The following is a 12,984-nucleotide window of genomic DNA, read 5'->3' on the forward strand; positions in this document are numbered from 1 at the left end:
AAGGTTTTCTTCATATCCCATTTTTTCTCAACTATTGGACTAAGCATTTATTTACTGCACTTGGTGCCCAACTAACCCTGCTTTCTTTATTGGTGTTGCTTAGCCTGAACCTTAAATAAGATAACACCGGTATTTCCAGGGTCACTCTAATTTTAACACAGATAATTCCTCTTTCTCATGATCTTATTCTTTTTGGTCACACGCTTCAGGCCTCTCACTCATGTTCAAATTCAGTTTAAAATCAGTTCACCCATATTCCTACACCAAGCACCTGGGAGACTGAGTCACAGACCGAGACCCCATTGTGTTAGATGCTGTACAAAGTCAGGTCAAAAAGACAGGTTTTCAGGGACAGAGACTGTCTTCACTGCAGTGTTATCTCATGGCAGAATCTGAACGGTGACCCTAACCCAACTCTGGTCCACACACAAAAATCACTAGCTTAATCAGGTGGTGCTTTGAACTCAAGTCAGCTGGCCTGGTGAGTCGGAGAGATTTGGAATCCCCACAGCTCCTGGCACTGGAGTTAGCGATCTAGTGGGGACACAGCTACTCTCTGTTGCTAATCCAGTCTCTGCTGCTGAGCTAGGCTGATTTGAGAGGAGTTAATGTGAGTGTAGATTATTCAAGCTCTGCAGTGAAGCCTGTCTGCACAGAGCCTGGACACAGGTCTAGGGGAGGAGGGAAATGGCTGCAAGTGAAACCCACTGCTTTGTGTGTGGCAGGAGAGAAAAAATCAGTGGGCTCAGCCCACACAAGCAGATACACACACTCCTGGGCTACAAACTGGCTACATACCCTGCTGTCATTCCCTGCCTTTTTGGGGCAAGAGGGTACCTGGGCTGTCTCCAGTGAAAGAGGGGGTCTGTGATGGGGCACTCGACTCATGGCAGGTGGCGCCCCCTCCTGGCCATTATGGGGATTAGCTCTGTGCGACCGAAGCCCCTTCCCGCGGTTGCACTCTGCCATGCTCTGTCTCTTTCACTATCTGTGGCCAGTCTTGCTCCAGGATCTGCTGCCTCCTCTTTGTAACCTAGCCCTCCAGCCAGGTCACTCAGCACATATCCCGCTTCTGGAGTGTCAAAGTCCTTCTACATGACTGGTCTCAGGCAGTCTTCTCTGGCACTGTCCTGACGGTGGGAACCTGGGTCTTCCCACTATTCTCAGATCCAGTCCAGTACAGGATTGCCCTGGACTCCTTCCTATGGCTTCTGGTTCCTTTCTGCTCCCCCCCCCCTCAGGTGTACCAGCTCCAACTCCATCCTCGCACGGAGTAACTGCAGACTACTGAACCTTGTAGCCAGCTTCTTGGCTTTATCAGCCCAGCTCCTCCCAAACTGGACTTCACAGGCAATGAAAACAGGCCACGTTTTGTCTGAGTTAACAAAAGAATAATTCTGGGTTAGATCCCAGTTGGGGTAAGTCAATGGAGCACTGGCTGAGGAGCTGGTTTCTTTAGATTGTAAACTCTTCAAAGCAGGGATCACTTCTGTTTGTACAGTACCTAGCACAATAGGGCCTCATTCCTGATTGGGGACCTTGTGTCAGCACCAGAATATAAATATTCCATCATAATAATGGTCCAAGATCAATCGCTGTAGTTTGACATTTCAGTTCCAATTCCCATTAAATCAGGAGGAGCAAAGGAGAAGGAAAATAGGCTTTAAACAAAGGTTTCTAAACTTGTTTGAGTCCCGCAGGAAGGTTCAGCTTTGGCTGGAACGGTTTGGAGGAAAGGTAAAGATTAGTTCATTTGTTAGCCAAAAAAATGTCCTTACTGAATATTTTATTCTATTCTGGTATATAATTCTGGACCCATCCTGTTTCATTTTTATCTTCTTCCTACATCATGACAGTCCCACGCATTACGTTGGAATCTGGACTATGATGACACTGTCTGAGCTAATCTGAAACACTGTTTTGATGGCCAAAAGGCTGTTACCTCACAGAGAATGCAAAAATACACATTCCGCCTCCCTTAAGCAATGTATGGGAATTTGCTTTCCATAGGCCCCAATTTAGCAAATTGAGAGCAATTTAAATACTGTGATACATGGAGGCAGCCTGCTGATTTGGGCCAGATATAGTCGAGCTGAGTGAATTGTTACATACACATAATTTAGTCAATGAATTTTGCCCCCCTTTCTGCTGCTAGAATCACAGAAAAGTAGGGCTGGAAGGGAGCTCAAGAGATCCTCTAGGCCAACCCCCCTTGTCAAGGCAGTCCCAAGTAAACCTAGGTCATTCTTGACAGGTTTTTGGTCCAACCCGTTTTTAAAACCTCCAGTGACTGGGAATCCACAGACTCCCTTGGAAACCTGTGCTGGTGCTTAACTACTCTTATAATGAGAGAGCTTTTCCTAATCTCTAACCTACACCTCTCTTGCTGCAGACTAAGATGATTACTTCTTGCCCTACCTTCAATGGACATAGAGAATAATTGTTCACCATGCTCACTATAACAAGCCTTAACGTATTTGAAGACTAGCAGGTTCCCCCTCAGTCTTCTTTTCTCAAGACTAAACACGCCCAGTTTTTTTCACCTTTCCTCATAGGTCAGGGTTTCTAAACCTTTGATAGTTGTTGTTCTCCTCTGGACTCTCCAGTTTGTCCACATGTTTCCTAGAACTGGATACAGCTCTTGAGCTGAGGCCTCAACACTGCCAGGTAGAGTGAGACCATTAGCTCCTGTGTCTTACATACTCTAGTCTTGTTTACAAATCCCAGAATGATTTAGCCTTTTTTCAATTGCATCATATCTCATATTCAGTTTGTGATCTACTATAACCCTCAGACTATTTTCCACAGCACTACCGCCTCGCCAGTTATTCCTCATTTTGTAGTTGTGCATTTGATCTTTTTTTTTCTTCCTAAATGCAGTACTTCACACTTGTCTTCATTGAATTTCATCTTGTTGATTTGAGGCCGATTCTCCAATTTGTTAAGGTCATTTTTAATTCTAATCCTACCCTGCAAAGTGCTTGCAACCCCTCCCAGCTTGGTATCCTCTGCAGATTTTTATAAGCATATTCTCCATTATGTTATCCAAGTCATTAATGAAAACGTTGAATAGTACTGGACCTAGGACTGACCCCTGCGGGAACCCAACCGAGTATGATAGCGAACCATTGAGCACTGTTCTCTGAATATGGTCTTACAACCAGTCACTCACCCACTTTATAAGTAATTGCATCTAGACAACATTTCTCTACATTTCATGTATCATGTACAAGGATGTCACAGTTTCCCTGATTGCATTCATTGTTCCACATTATTCCATTATTTTTCTCTCTCTCTGGATTGACCACAAGTAGAACTCGTGCTGAGAAATGTTAATTAGAAAAATCACGTTCTCAACCATTTCTCAACCCTGATTGTAAAATTCGTATTTGCGCTTGTGACTTTGAAATGTGCTTCCCATGAACATTCATGCCAATAAAACTCAGTCACTCAAATGCTCTGACTCATTAGCTTGTTTATGTAGCTGCCAATCTCAGCAGGGCATTCCATTATAGGCTCTGAAGGGCTGGTATCAGGAAGGTTTGAATTATTCTCCCTCCCCCAATTCAAAGACAGCTTGAATACTTGCAGTCCTTTGTTTTCTGCTGAAGGAGATAAACAGGGACTCAAGGAAAAAGTAAGAGCATTTGGAAATAACTCTGTTTGTGTGAAGAGCACTCTGAGCCTCAAAGGTACTCAATAAAAAGCTAATATTTCATTAGGTAGTGTTCTAATCTACAGTCTCCTTGGTTGAACTAGCAAGTGTACAAAAGTTATATGATACATTAATGAATGGGTAGCTACTGCAGGGCCTCAAGAGAAATGCATTTGGAAAGGCAAGCATGATACTGTGGGAGTTGTGGTTAAAAGGGATTCATTTTGCACGAGATTATTTCAGAACGGTCATTTGTCCTGAATTCAAGTATCAGAGGGGTAGCCATGTTAGTCTGGATCTGTAAAAAGCAACAGTGGGTATTCACCCACGAAAGCTTATGCTCCAATACATCTGTTAGTCTGTAAGGTGCCACAGGACTCTCTGTTCCTTTGTCCTGAATTGTGACTCTTTGATATATAGCCTGGTGTAGCGCTCCTCACTCTCAGGGCCAGGTCGCCCCCTTCTGGTAGTGTCAGGAAGTTGATATGCCCACCGAAAGCTCATTCGCAGTGTGACTTGCGGCCGCACAATTGCCCAAATAACAGTTCAGATCTCCAGGCGGACTGCTCAGCACACCACCAATGAGATGGTAGCCCGGCCTTCTGGCTGGGGTGAACAACAATAGTCTTTTGATTCCGGCCCTCTTGGTAGGTCGGAGCAGCTAGGCAATCTGTAGCCTTCAACCTCTTGGCTGGGACAAGCAACAAGAGTTTTGGATTCCAGCCCTCTGGGTGGGTGGACCAATTAGACAGTCTTTAGCCCTCAGCCTTCTGACTGGGGCACACAACAATAGTCTATGGGTTCAGGTCTTCTAGTCTAAGGTGAACATGCAGCCAGCCCCATGTGTAGGGGGCCGGTGGCAGGGGACCCGGGCCCACCCTGCTCCAATGGGACCTAGCCCAAGGCCCTAGCAGCAGTGGCTGATCCTGCCACAGAGTCAACAGGGAAATGTAAGGTCACTTACATGTAAGCCACATCTGGACTACTGTTGGGTTTCCCTGGACAACTTCCTACTTGTTCTTGTTCATCCATCATCACCATGCCCTGGCTCCCAGGCTCATGGTCAGGCTGTTAGACCCACAGCAGGAGTCTCCCTATGGAATAGGGGAGTAGGCACATACAGGACATAGTGTTGGTATATAATACTCTAAATTCTCTTTAGTGCTTACCGTAAAGAGTATTTATAAACCTCCCTCACTCCACATTCATACTCCAAGCATATGACACCAGAGTCTGAAGGTCAGAATGAAGTCCCGATGGCCAGTCAAGGTTCAGGGAGCCAGCATTACCACACCTTGATTCAAACAGGGCTCTGGATCCACGAATGACTCCAAACTGCAAGTGTATCGAACAACTTTTTATAATCCGCTGTCACGTCATCAGCTGCTTGGGCCCTTCACCCATAATTTCAAAGAGACAGTTCTGGGCAGATTGTCATAGCCCACGATGTTTACAAACAGTTCCAGGCAAAATGATTAATATGACTAATATAACGATAGGATGCAGCCTTACATTGAGAAGAGCTGTACCACTGGGAGACGATCCTTTATAAACATCATTCCAAAATTCCCTCTGATTCAAATCACCTGCCATTAAAGAATCAGCTATAATATGTTTGGCGACCTTCACCCTGAGGTTAGTCACCGGTTGTATTTCTCCAGCCAATAACCCCAACGTTATTCTCCTTAACAGGTAGTCCCAGGTTTTATGTAATCTGCACTGGATAGACCTTGATGGGTCTTTGACCTCTCTCTTTCCCTAACTATGTCATAAACCGCGGTATCAGCCAGTGTACTTCTGGCTGCCTGCCCAAAACATTTTTCACTCCATCTACTGCCTGTCTAATCTTTCCAGTGGTAGCTGCTCTGATTCACTCATATTTAAATTCTCAGTTCGTCCTAACTCTGCCCCCCGCACTAGCCATGTAGCTAGATTTTCCATATTCACTGGGCCTAATGACTTTGCCATCATCTAAAAGTCTGACGAACATTTTTCACAGACGTGAATTTGGTAGGGCTCTTGCATTCTGTATCTTAAAAGCAGCTGGTACAGCACATTCAAGGATCGGAAAGCAAGACCCTTCAGATTCTGCTGAGCTGCTTCCCTCGCTATCACTTCTCGCACAGTTGTGACTGCCTTTTATCTGATAGAAGAGGGTTCTGTGAGCAACTGGGGCGAAGGGAACCACAACGTGAGGGCGAATTGTTCTGCTGTGAGAGCTGAAGATGCTCTTATCAGCACCCGGCAGCCCCATCCATCCATATTCATTTCATTTCAAATCATTTTAATTTGCTGAGTGTCAGGAGAGCTAACAAAGGGCTCCTCTTTGAAGAAAGCAACAATCATTTCCCTCTTTTCTCGTCCTTAAGAAATTTCAGAAACAAGGGAATCTCTCCCTTCCCTCTTCCCCGGCTTTCTTATTTTCTAGCCGGGGGATGACGAACGAAGCTAATCAGAGGAGTAAATGTTCCTAGCAATGTTGTTCTCGGAAGTGGCTGAACATGTCGAAGATCCCAAAGGGGTTGATAATGATTTGGGGAGTGTGCATCCAGACTGAAAGCTACGTCCACTAGGGAGGCTTTAATAACAAAATCCATCGGGAGATCCCAAAGTGCTTCACAAGCATTAGTGAGAGAGGCAGGTTATTATCCCTGTTTCAATCAGATGCACATGGAAGCACAGAAACGTTTGTTTTCCAACCAGCAACTTTGTGCTTTCTCCTAGGGTCTGCCACATGCATGGGAGGAGCTGCCCATAGGCATCTGCAAAGCCACCTCCTTCAAATGCTCCTTTGCCTTAAGGCCTACGTGTATCTTGACAGTGGTTAGGCAGCTGGTGTGCTGAGAACACACCTGTACTGTCTCATTGTTCCCTTGTGCTCTGTCTGCAGCATCCACCTGTTGTCTACACACCCACGCTTAGCTTGCAGGTTCTTTGCACCCAGCACAACAAGACCCTAGCTTGTAGCTGCTCTGGTAACACAAACAATAAATAACAAGGCCACGCAGGAAGTCTGTGATAGTAGCGGAGGTATAGCTCAGCGTTCCTTGACTATCAGGCCTGAGCCTTAATGACAAAACAGCCTCACTAGCAAGCCATTACTGCTTTTTAGTGGGTTACGGCCCTGCTCCAGCAAACACTTATGCACGTGCTTAACTTTCAGCACAAGTAGCCCCATTGAAGTTGGTGGGACTGTCCACATTCATAAGTGTTTGCAGGTACGGCGACTTACTCTGTTCCGCAGCATTCTGGGTCCTTTTTTTCTGCCTGAAGGTTACTGCAACATCAGTGGATGGGAGAGGGGACCAGAAAAATTATTTGGGAGCAAGAAGAATCAAAGGGGTCGTTTACATGATCTAAATGTTTTCAAGATTTGCCCTTTAGTCCCATTCGTCCTGTTTTTTGCCGCCCCCGGCTCCTCGCTAAGCAGCTGCCCAGCTCGCATCCACATACAAATCCCTGAAACCAAGCACGCCTACCCCATTGTCAGTTGGCCTAGTGCACTGCTGGTTTACAGGTCTGCATAATGTAAAGCCACGAGGATCTGACACTCAATAAACTGCTTTCTAAAAGTCAGTTACAAAAACCAAGGCACCACTTTACTGTACACAACGAACAACGCTAGCATATGGGGACAGAATAAAGCACCACCAAATTTGCCACACAATTTTTCTCCCTGTTAAAATTGTTCTACTTTCAAATAAAATACTGACCAAGCTGCAAACTTCACACAGACAGCGAGCGAGTCAGTTGTCTTAGATCATCAACTGAAGACATAACACCTGCAATCACATCAAGCCTCCTTCATGTTATGGCAGAAAAAAGTGACCACATTTGCAGGACTCTCCGGATTGTCCATGCACGCTTTGCAGCAACTTTTTCATGTTTATAAAATGTTGCTCAATATAGGTCCCAGCTTGCAACATATGGATTTTTCTGTTAAGTATCAGTTGAATACCCATTGCAACTAAGTTATCTTCTAAGCCAAGTTGTTTTTTTTTTCATAGTGTAATAAGATACATCATATATTGCTATTCCCCCATATGAGTACATGGAGAAAGGCTGAACAGCTGAGAAATCTTGAGAAATGAAATGTTAGTGGAAAATTACTTTGCAGCAGTGCATCAAATAAAAGGAGAGTAGCACCCACAAATCTGCTGATGATCCAAGGACCATGATTAATGTGAGGCACTCGGACCTTCTCTGTTCTCCTTTCCCCTAAAATTCAATGTTCAACCAAAGAAAAAGAAAACATCTTCCAAATATGAACCAAGCACCACTTTGTTCAGCTCCTCCCCAGGTGAAGAAAATGGCAGCATGGGAAAGCAAACCCTCAAAACGACTCGCAAGATGTGTAACTCAGCCTGCACAGAGTTGGCGCCACTGTCAAGGAGAAAATAATTGGGATCAAAGTCACTGAGATGCACATTTGCCTGTGCCAAATGATGGGAAAGGCATCATGCCAAACCTTTGCAGAACAGCAGCGCAAGCCTGGTGCCAATTACTGGATAACTGTCAGCTTGATCATGAGATTTTCTTTGGCTGTCCCTATGCTAATGATTTGATAATGATGAATGTCTTTTAAGACATGTTTATCATGATAAGGATAGCTGTTGTGTATTTTAGAAGTTGTCTGTTTATAATGTTGTATTCCCACTGACTCTATGGGAGAAGACTTGGGCCCATACTTTATATTACAGTATATTATAACTTTATTATATCCATGCTTCCCACTAATTCTGTATTAGTTATTCAATTAAAATATCTGCATCTGACAAAGTATTTGCAGTAACCAGTCTGAGCAATACAGTTGATTAGGGTATTCACATAGTGTATCAACATTCCAGGCTTAAGACTCCAGTAGCAAACCCTTCGTAGCCTAGCAGGTGAAGGATCAGACTTACATTTTAAAAGGAACTGGGTGGGATTTTAAAAACAGTCAGCATGGGCTGAAGTCTGCTCCCATTGAAAGCCATGGCAAAGCTCCCATTGAAAATCAGTGGGAGAAGATTTATGCCAGCATTGAGGGCTTTTCAAAAACTCATTCACTGCATTCAAGGTCTGGTCCAAAACCCAGGGAAATCAGTATGTGTCTTTGCATTACCTTCAGCTGTCTTTGGGTCAGGCCCTGAAATCCCACTTGGAACGTAATGGACGGTGAGAGCGCTGGGCTGGGAATCAGCAGCTGTGGATTCTAAGCTTAGCTCTGCCGTGGACCCCCTCGGGCCTTGGACAGGTTATTCAGCAGCAAACAACCACCAGTGGCCAGCCAGGTTACTCATACTGGGCACTGAACAGAAAATTTTCCCTTTGTCAAGGTGCCTGCGTTTTTCTCCATTTACCTCCCTGATAAACATGTTGTGAAGCAGAATTCACTGGGAGCTGGGTGAACACTGCCCAAAATACCCAGGAATTGTCATTATGAAATTTAAATGAATTTGCTCTGATTGTGTTCATGCTCCTTTTGTGGGAGCTTTCCATGGACATTATAAGTGAATGAGGTGACTGGCAGGGATGTCCTTAAAAATCCCAGCCCTCACTCATGTTAGAATGACTGAGATCTGCAGGACTGGAATCCATGAAAAATATCATAGCGTGAGTCCACCACCATTTCTGTGGGTTAAATAAAAGGCTCTGAATTACTGACACAGATTTTTTTTGTAGTGTGGCTCTGAAGGAACAGTTTCTGAGATAGGGGTTGGGAAAGTGAGCCACCAGCAACCAGACTAACTTTAAGCATGTGAATTAGTCCCACTGAAGTAAATGGGGTTACTCAGGTGCGTAAGTACTTGCTGAACGGAGGCCTGAGGGACAGATTTCACGCCAAGAATTGGCAATGGCATTTAGGCCCCCAAGTCAGCAAAGCACTTGCTTAAGACCCAGTGAAGTCACTAGGACTTAAGTATGTGCTTAAAGTTAGGCAGATACTTAAGCGCTTTTCTAAATCCGGGCAGTGGCCCACATAGAACTGCTAGAGGCATATCAAAATGCAACCTGTTTTCTTACTGCTCAGCTGGAGCGGAGCACATTCCTCCAACTGCCTTCAGCCCCAGGAAGCGCTTATCCCAAATGGAATCTTGCACCATGAAGGGGAATCACCCTATGAAACTATACGAGCCAATGCTGAGGATAGTGTGGTCTCAGGAAGACCCTGTGGAGAGTGTTCAGACCATTTGGCTTCACTAGACAGTGAATTAAACAAATTGTAACAAAGAAGGAGAATTGTGTAGCAGCCAGCTGTGTGCAACAGGCCAATTCTGTACCAGTGAAGCCAATGGGAGTTTTGTCACTGATTTCAGTGGAAGCAGGAGCAGGTCTAAAATTTGCAATTTCCATTTGTCAGTGAGCTCTTGAAATCTTTGGATGGGTGGGAAATCACGAGCTCTGTGTAAACAGTCTCCTTCCCAATGCAGAGCTTTGGAGCACTGCTTTCAGCTCTGCTGCACTCCTCCAGAACATCAGTGACAGGGCTGAAGCAAAGAGGCCTCGAACTGGGAAACTGGCGGAGACTGAAATATAACAGTTCAATAATGGAGCTGCAGTGTGGGGTTTGCCAGGGATTTGTACTCGGGACAGCGAGTCTTCTGTATCTGGGAGCATCGCATATGAGCTTTTCCCTGTTAAACTCACATCCCTTACAGAGACTGCTGCTTTTGGACCGTCTGTATTGACTGCCACGCCCAAAGCACTGGCGGAAACCAGTGTGAACTCTCTTTGATCAGTTGCTACAGCGAAATAGGAAATGTTGGATTTTTGGAAAATTGTCTGTTTACGAAGTGAAACAAACTGAAATTAGAGCTGAGGGTCTGTGACTGCAAAGGACAAGAGAACTGCCCTGAATTTAAACATACTGTTAATTGGGAACTGAAACAAAAACCTGATGCTAAGAGGGGAGATAATCTGCTTGATTTTAAATATTAGCCAACCTGGGTGGTATATTTCTGCTCGCAGAGGAATGGCAATAGGAGAGCAATAGGAATTTTAGACTTGGTCAGTTATGCTCTCTGTGGCTACAGCACTGAAACAGGATCCAGCCATAATTTATTGTAACAACATGCCGCATGCGATCTGAAAGTTCTCCTTTGGCTAAGAAGCTCAGAGAGCTAAGTAAAACCTCCTTTTGCTTAGAAGATCTTTTTGCCTTTTCTTATCTAATAAGATCCCCGCCCCATTAGACCAATATTGTGCAGATGCATCATTTGACTCCTTTGCAGAACATGAGAGATCATTGCTGCCATAAATACTGGTGGAGACAATTCAGAGCCCTGTTGTGGAAGTTAGGAGCCATCAGAAAAGTTTGTACATTACTGATTTGAAAAGGGGATGGGGGAGAGAGAGGGAGAATACAGGTCTGCCCAGGGTCCCAGCAGAAGTGGGAATGTCCCGACCTCAGGACTTTTCTCCTGCTGCCCAGCTAGAGTAGTTTACTTCTCTGACAGCCAGCACATCCATTTGAGCACACAAGGCACTAGCACGCTGGGCTAGCCATCCATGGGCATATTTACCGGGTTTCTGCACACAAATACTGGCTTGTGAGGTGCTCAGGCAGAAGCAGCTGCAAATAATGTGGGTAGAACTGAGCGAAAACCTGATTTTTTTTTTTTCAGTTCAGAGGCAAGTCACAGGGTACACTCACCACTAGGGGCGCCTCCTGCTAGCCATCCTAGGGATTAGCTCTGCCAGGCATTTTGCTCCCCCTTCGATGGTGTCTTGCCCCATGCTATCTCACCCTGTGACTCACCTCTCACTCCAGGGACTGCAGCCTCGTCTTCGTGGCTTGGCCCTTCAGCCAGGTCACTAATGTCTCCCATTCTGGGGAATTCAAAGTCTTTCCAGACCTGCTGGCAGGCTGGTGTCTCCAACGCCCGGTGCCACTGCCCAGTGACTGGGAGGGGAACCCAGGCCCACCCTCTACACTGGGTTCTAGCCCAGTGACCCTATAACAAACAGCCAAGGTCTCTGTACTATCCTAACCGTGCTGCTGTTTCCCTGGGCTTCTTCCTACTTACCTGGCTTCCCCCCCTCTGGGTTTGCCATTCTCCCAACTCCCTCCACTCAGGGAGCAGCTGCAGCCTACTTCTCTGCCTTCCTGAAGCCTCCTGTCTGTACCCAGCTTCCTGGCTCCTCCTCCAGGTGTAGTCTGGGGAGTTAATTGGCCTGCCTGGCCATTTTAACCCCTTCCAATCCTGTGTGGGGTGGACACCCCGTCACAGGCCCAAACCAGAAAAAAATACATATATATAAAATGGCCAGGCAGGCCAATTAACTCCCCAGACTATATATATATATTTGGGTCAACCCAAAGCAGAACATTTTTGGGTTTTCTCTAAAAATTTTTGTTTTGGGTCATATGAAATGTTTCATTAAACCCCAAATGGTTTTGAGGGGGGAAGAGGTCATTTCATTTAGTTCTTTTTAAAAAAAAATCAACTAGCTAAATTTAAAAATGAAATGTCATTTTGAAATGCAAAGTTGAAATGTTTGGTTTCAACCTTAATTTTTTTTCTGAAATGATTTGCCAAATTTGACCTGAATTTGGTCGACCTAAAACTGTGTTTTTCAGTGGATAAACTATTCATCCAAAAATCTTCTTCCATCTCTAATTGTGCATGAATTTTTAGAAACCTCCTAGAAATTTAGCTTTCTGTCTCCAAATTCCCTTTGGCTAATTCAAATCCCTCTAGTCCAAGTACTATAACCTGAGATTTTTGCTGGAACTCTTTGCTAAAACACAAACATTCAATTATTTCAAAAATACCAAAGCAATGGAACACCTTAGACAACATCTTGAGAAATTCCGATATTCTATGGATTTCCTCTGATCTAGTTTTATACGTTTGAGGTCCACTTTAAGCAGCACTATCTGATCTCCTTTGAAACACTGGTACTCTTTTACATGAGGTGTAATTTGGACTAGAATACAGTCAGAATGTTTAGTTCAGCCATTAGATTTGTTTTTTTATTTTCACCATCAGACCTCTGAATACCATATCACTGTCACCACTGTATACCCTCTCATCTAATCCCAAAATAACTTGAGATTTAACAGACTTCTAATTTCTGAAATGAAAGGAATCATTTCTTATTCAGAAGGCTGCCTTTGAGAAGTGGATGGTTTTGTGGCTTAAAACTGCAAGGTTACAGGGGTCACCAAGATGAATCCCAATTAAAAACCCCTCTCCAGGGAAGAATTAGCACTCTCATATAACACAGACAATCAAGTTATGGGCCTCTTAGCCCCAGGCACACATTACAGAAGAAAATCAATGGAGAGCAGGAAGATATTTAAGTAAATTCCAGGTGGGCTTGTGCTGAAATCTTAAAATGCC

Source organism: Gopherus evgoodei, chromosome 7, assembly GCF_007399415.2.
Source record: "Gopherus evgoodei ecotype Sinaloan lineage chromosome 7, rGopEvg1_v1.p, whole genome shotgun sequence".
NCBI lineage: Eukaryota > Metazoa > Chordata > Testudines > Testudinidae > Gopherus > Gopherus evgoodei.